Source organism: Crocuta crocuta, unplaced genomic scaffold (genome assembly GCF_008692635.1).
Source record: "Crocuta crocuta isolate KB4526 unplaced genomic scaffold, BGI_CrCroc_1.0 scaffold99, whole genome shotgun sequence".
Lineage (NCBI taxonomy): Eukaryota > Metazoa > Chordata > Mammalia > Carnivora > Hyaenidae > Crocuta > Crocuta crocuta.
Genome location: NW_027551560.1, coordinates 8,137,910 through 8,145,161, shown reverse-complemented (window position 1 = coordinate 8,145,161; position 7,252 = coordinate 8,137,910). Strand labels below are relative to the sequence as shown.

General features: G+C 35.6%; 1 pseudogene; it reads right to left on the bottom strand.

Moving 5' to 3' along the window:
• Positions 1-4,915: 4,915 nt before the first annotated feature.
• LOC144219547 (L-lactate dehydrogenase B chain-like) lies at positions 4,916-5,647 on the bottom strand (annotated as a pseudogene).
• Positions 5,648-7,252: the final 1,605 nt, after the last annotated feature.

The following is a 7,252-nucleotide window of genomic DNA, read 5'->3' as shown; positions in this document are numbered from 1 at the left end:
TGAATGTATATTCTTTACAAGTTTTTTTTTTTATTCATTCTATCGCACTAGTGACTTATTTTGCACTGTGTAATTATAAAGGAAATAATTTCCTCATCCCTCTTGTCTGCATGTGCCTGAGCATCTTGTGTAGGATCTTTTTCCAACCTCATAATGTATGCTTGCACTGCAGCATTGCAAACCAGTGTTATTTCTGTCCTCCTTGGACAGCAGGTTTTGGAATTGGAATGAAAAAGGCTACTTTCATGTCATAAGTACCACGTTGGTATTGAAAAGCAGACTAACTTTTGGGAAAACAATTTAGATTTGTATAGTGTTAGCCAAGAAAATGTTGGTCAGTCTGCCATCATTTGAGGCTACATAGTTCGGTTAGCATAGAGAATTTAAAAACTTGGACCATAAAATTTTTCTCAACTTTGGGCACATTGCTTTCTACAAGTGTGATCTAGTAGGTTGAGCATGAGGACAATAAATCACTTGCTTCCCTGAGTAAGTTTTCTATTCCCAATCCCCTGTTGATACTGTGTGAGGGAAAATGATGGCATACCTTTAGCATTAATTTGAGAACAGGTATTTTTTTTGACAGTAGGTTGTTACCACCCAGTGGCATCACTGCCAAAGAAAGCCATTGGATGAAGGCTATATCATCATAGCACCAGGACGACTACACCAGCCACTGAATCAGCACTCCTTGTGACAAGGAGATTCCAGCAGCTAAGAAAATGTTTGCTCTTCCTCAGCCTCTAACACCTTGATGCAACTTGAACTTACTGCACAGTGTTCAAAGGGAAATGAAAGAAAAAAAACCTCTCTTTCCACATGTCTGATTTTTCAGAAAACTGTATGAAAAGGAAATTATCAAAGCTTGAACACTTAAAAAAAAATTAACTTCAGTTTAGAATAGTTTTAGATTTAAATAAGAATTGCCAACACTAGTTCCTATATACTCCTCACCCAGTTCCTCTTATTAACATCTTTTATTACTCTGGTATATTTGTCTTAACTAAATAATGACACTGATACATTATTAACTAAACATTCTTCAGATTGTACTGTTTTTTTCCCAATATTTTTTATATTTCAAGATGCCATTCAGCATACCACATTACACTTAATAGTCATGTCTCCTTATCTTCCACTGGTCTGTGACAATTTCCTAGACCTTCCATGTTTTGGTTACCTTGATAGTTTTGAGAAGGACTTGTCAAGTATTTTATAGAATACCTCTTGATTTGGATTTCTTTTTTTTTTTTTTTAAATAATGATTGCACTGGCACTACAGGTTTGTTTTGTGTGATCATTTTCTTTTGTAGGAAGATCACAAGATAAGATCCTGTTCTTACCATATTAATAGTATATGCTATCAACATGAATAATCACTCAGTGCTAAGCTTGATCACCTGGTTTAGGTTGTATCCCTCAAAAGTATGTGTAGGTGAGCACTATGCTACTTGGTAAAAATTTATTTTGGTAAAAATTTAATTTATCTTATTTAGTTTATATTGTACACAAACTAAGATCAGAATCCTTTTTATATATTTCTGATTTTAATGTTGGAAACAATACAGATAGGTAAAAATTTTAACACCCAGAACTTAAAAACTTCACACTGATCCAGTTCATAGTCTAAAATTTTTGTTTTTAGTATTTATTGAAATATGAATAAATCATTGCCCTTTGCCCCCAAGGTTTTAATATCAGAATTTTATTTTCATGCCTCATCATCAGAGTGGTGTCCAATTCTTCTAGATCATTTGATTCCTAAAGTTTAGACTTTGAGTAATGAAAGGACTGAAAGTTTGTGTTTCATGAGCTTATTGACCCAGATCATTGCATTAACCCAGATAATAATAGGAGATAAGAAGAATGACCAGCTATCATAACTATGAAATCTATGATAATAGGAGAAATAAGTAAAACTTAGGTGGAGTATTAAAAGCTTTTAGCTTGTATAGGCTTTTTCAAAAGCATTGATAAATTGGATGGTACTAGTCAGAAGATTTAAAAGAAATGGGTGTGTTATCATTAGAAAGTTAAGTTTAAAACTATATGTTAAAGCCATAGGTAGATGACATATATATATTACATTGACATTATATATATATAAAATGACATAGGAGCAGAAGTTTACACCCAGATAGTGACTAAACTATGGAAGGATTATAGAGAAACAAGAGCTGCTCGTGAAGCATATGCTCATGGGCATATGTTACTGCATACGTATAATGCATATTGTCAGACATAAGTATGAGTGAAAATCTAATAGGAATTCTTATAAAAGCAACACTCTGGGAGTAAACTATGTTGATAGGAGTACATGTGGAAAATAGAAAATTTGTTGATAAACATCTTCTCAAAGCAGAGGCATATGCTTCTGATAGACAGTAATGCAATAGCACAGGCAGAAGGTAATCATGTCTGTGTGGAGATAAACAGGAATAAGACATTTATTACACTACTCTGGAAACTAGAGAAGATTATTGATGGCCAGAGTGCAGTAAATTCAAGAGAAATAGATCAGAAACCAGCAAGAACAGTGAGAAAGATATTAGCATAGAAAATAAGGGAATTAAAGAGACCACTGAATAAACAACATGAAAAAAGAACTAGATTATACATGACTTATGACTAGACAAGAGAAAGAAGTTACACACTGAGAAATGAACACAAAGCATAAAATGACAGAACTGCTACATTGCCAGAAAATGTGGTGCATTAACAATCACAGTTAAACAGGATTAAATTGCTGAAGAAGACCATTGTACCCAAAATGACAATGCTGACAAGTGCACAATTTAGTAAGGGAAAGGGGTGCAATATAGCATATCATTAAAAGTCAGGATTTGCATCATAGCCAAAGGCTGCTTTATACCTCAAGGTTTGGATAAGGGCCAAGCATAAGCTCCCATTTTCCTCTATTGTATGAACACAATTTCACTGTCAGATAAGAACCATGTGCACAGAATCACTCAGAAGCCTAAAATGGATTTGCTGCTGGAGTTTCTTATCCCCTGCCAGATATGTAGGCATATTCTTGCTATGTAATCAACCCCAACAGCAGAGGATTGTAAAGGTCTCAGTGAAAACAGGTGTAAATCATCAATCACACTGTTGTTAACACCTGCCCCCAAACATCTTGGACTGGTGGTTATAAAGAAACATTATTAATCAATATATTGCATTCCTTAACCAACAGGTGCAAATACTTTAGCTCAGGAATATTTTGGGTCTGCAGGACTTAACTCTCACAGCAGAGTCCACCGCCCTGATTTTGGGTAAAAGCTTTTTATAACAACAAGAGCAAAAACAACAACAAAATTCACTCTTAGTTTGATAGCAATCATGTAGATGTGTCTTTCAACAGTATATAATCAAATAGATAATCAAAATGCATATACATATTTCAAAGAGATGTCATAACCAGGGAGGGATTGTATCATTTAAACCATCCTATAATGCACCACAAATGTTCTTATATTTTTATATATTTCCCTTTCGTTTGCCTCCCTGACCTATAGCTATCTGTACTTTATGGTATACATCTATTGAATAATTAAGAATCCTAGTCAATCTATCATCATTTAAGTCTAAATCTTTAGGCCAATTCTATTTCATAGACATAGTATTCTTTGAAATGAAAACCATAAGAGACAGCCACATTAGTATTATTCCGCGCAGTCATTGTCTGAGCTCTGGTCTATTTATTGATTAGGAGTACATAAAACATTCCTAGAAGTGTGTATTATTAAATTGGTCATTGTACAGTTCCCTCATTTTTAAAAAGAATTTGGTAGTCTTTGTCCCAAGGGACATCTGAAACTAAGCTAAAAGAGCATATTATTCATGTGTTCTAAACTATTCAAAAGGCACCAAAGTGATCTTAGGTTGTCCTCCCTTGTAACACCCAAAGGTTGGCTACTCTCCACTCAGCAACAATCTCACATTGCCCTCATTTACCATTAATTTTAAAATAAACCTTTCTCCTTGAAGTCAGTGATAGTAAAGGCAACAAGGTGAGATGACCAGGCCTTATTCTTTGGGTCATTCCCAATCATATAGAGTTGGATTGGATAAATACAGAGAAATATATCTATTCAATCTACTAGGCAACAAAACATTTGCATAGTCAAGCCCAGCTAGGTGAAATATAAAGAGAATTTTGTCCATCCCATCAATATCTTGGGAATTCTTGTTATTAGTCAAATTAATACACATAGTTTTTGGGTTTGAAATGTTTCTTGGACCTTAATTTTAGCCCAATAGGGCCTTCCAAATATGGCATTTAAAAAAGAAAGTTGTAAAGTATAGATGAGTTGTATGTAAACTTATTTTTCATCCCCTATGATATGGACTGAATGTGTCCCTACTCACCCTCAACCCCCCCCCCCCAAATCCATACTTTGAAGGTTTAATCCCCCATTGTGGTGGTATTTGAGATGTGGAACATTTAGGAGGTAATTAGGTTTAGTTGAGTCAGGAGGCTGCAGCCTCCATGTTGGGTTAATGTCCTTATAAGGTGAAGAAAGAAACCAGAGCCCTCATGCCTTGATCCATGTGAAGATATAACATGCAAGGAAGCTATCTGCACACCAGGAAGAGGATCTTTACCAAGAACCCCCACCATTCTGCCAATCTGATCTCAGGCTTCTAGCCTCCAAAACTGTGAGAAATAGATATTTGTTATTTAAGCCACCATACATGTGGTATTTTGCTATAGCAGTCTGAACTAAGATATCATATTCTATCTTCCCAATACTACCAATAAACCAGTGATTTAACTAATCAAGACTCACCTTTAGGTCCCTTATGCTAATTTGCAAAACAATGCTGAAGATTTGTAGACTAGTGCCTCTATCTTTTGTTACCCTTGTGTACTGAAGAAGCAGGTATTTAAATTGCTAATTCCAATTGTTTATTAAATGGTCACTAACTCAGCCACACTTAATCTAGTAGTCCAGTTGGTATATCCTTTTAGCTTGATGATTTCATAGGAACTTTCAACCATCTTATACACTTCCTCCCAATTTTCAATGTCATTTTCTCTTCCCATTTTTGGGCTCAGTTCCTGGAGAGAAATACCTACCACAGTCACTTCACACAGTCACACTTGGGTCACCATCTTCTTCCCAAATCCATCCATGGCAGCTGCTGGGATGAATGCCAAGTTTTTTCAGCTGTAAAACAGCTAAATCTAACAGAATCCAAATTACACCCACTTCCTCTAGGTAACAAATGTGGGAATATTTGCTGGCTTGGAAACCATAATTATGATAGAATAAGTGCTGTATGTGATTATCTGAGGAATAATGAATTTGAAGACATTAACATTTCTGTGCACCAGATTGAGATGGCTCTTTCTCTGCTGCTAGTGGACTCCTTAGTAACCACCACAATCTTAGAACTGGCAGTCACAGAGTAATCTTTATCTGTTACAAGTTCAGGTGTCTGAAGAAATAACTTCCCATGTTGCAGATTATTTCTCCTTTGAGTTTATCTTCCAAACCATCCACAGGGCAAGTTCATCAGCCTGAGGTTTTCCCAGAATACTGATGGCACACACCATACTAACATCCACCACAATAATCTTGTTTGAGATGGTTACCTCTTCTACAACTGGTGTAATCAGTTTTTCCTTAAGAGTTGCCATTGTGCCCAGTAGAAAAATGTCTGTAAAAGTCATGTGAAGAAGATAATGTCATCTTTCTGACACTCGTTTCTCAGACTTCTAGCCTCCAGAACTGTGAAAAATAAATGTTTTTTTAAAGCCATCCAGTCTATAATTTGTTATAGCAGCCTGAGCTAAGGGCCCATCCATATAACCTCATTCTCCTTAAATACCTCTTTTAAGGCTCTGTTTCCAAATCCAGTGGCATTCTGAAATACTGAGAGCTAGGATTTCAGCACATGAATTTAGAGGAGATACAATTCCGTCCATAACATAGATGAATCTTAAAAACATGCTTGGACAGATAAGCCAGAGACAAATATGATTTCACCTATATGAGGTACCTGCAATAGTCAAATTTATAGAGACAGAAAGTCAAATAGTGGTTACCAGAGGGTGAAGAAAGGGAGGAATAGAGAGTCATTTTTTAATGGGTACAGACTTTCAATTTGAGATGATTACAAAGTTCTGAGGATTGGATGTTGTGCAGTTGCACACCAATGTGAATGTACATAATGCCATTGAGTTTTATGTTTTAAATGATTAAAATGGTAAATTTTATGCTATATGTATAAAAAAATGGTAGAAATAAAACATACACTAAAGGAAATAAGGGATGCCTTTAATGTGCTTATTAGTATACTCATTATAGCCAAGAAAAGAATGGAAAGAATCGGTGAACTTCAAGATATGTCAATACTTCAAAGAAGGAAAGTATGAAATTAAAATTAAAACTTTAATGTTTTTTATTTTTAATTATTTACTTTTTAATTTTAAAGCATGTTTTTAAAAGCAATAACTATCACAATGTGTTGGTTGATTATAAGAGGTGGATAAGTAAAATGAATGACAGCAACGTCACAGGGGCATAGGGAGAACTAGGGAATACTCTATTAAGGTACCTATATGATACATGTGAAGTCATATACTGGCATTTAAAAGTAGACTTAGAATACATTTAAAGCTGTAGGGCAACCATTAAAAACCTATGAGACGGGGCGCCTGGGTGGCTTAGTCGGTTAAGCGTCCGACTTTCACTTAGGTCATGATCTCGCGGTTCGTGGGTTCGAGCCCCGCGTCTGGCTCTGTGCTGACTGCCAGCTCAGAGCCTGGAGCCTGTTTTGGTCTGTGTCTCCCTCTCTCTCTGACCCTCCCCTGCTCACGCTGCCTCTCTCCTAGAAATAAATTTAAAAAAAAAAAAACCTATGAGATAAATATAATTTTTCTTCATATATTTTCCCTCTGCTTTGTTTATAATTGACAAAATCATATACAATTATGAGAGTACAAGGTGATTTGATATATGTATACCTTATGAAATGATTATCACAATCACGTTAATAACACATCTATCACTTCACATAGTTTTGTGTGTCTGTATGAGAACTCCTAAGATTTACTCTCAGCATTTTATTTTATTTTATTATTATTTTTTTTACAAATAGTTTATTGTCAAGTTGGTTTCCATTATAACACCCAATGCTCATCCCAACAAGTGCCCTCCTCCATGCTCATCTCCCCGCTCCCCCACCCCACATCCATCAGTCCTCAGTTTCTTCTCAGCATTCAAGAATCCCTCATGGTTTG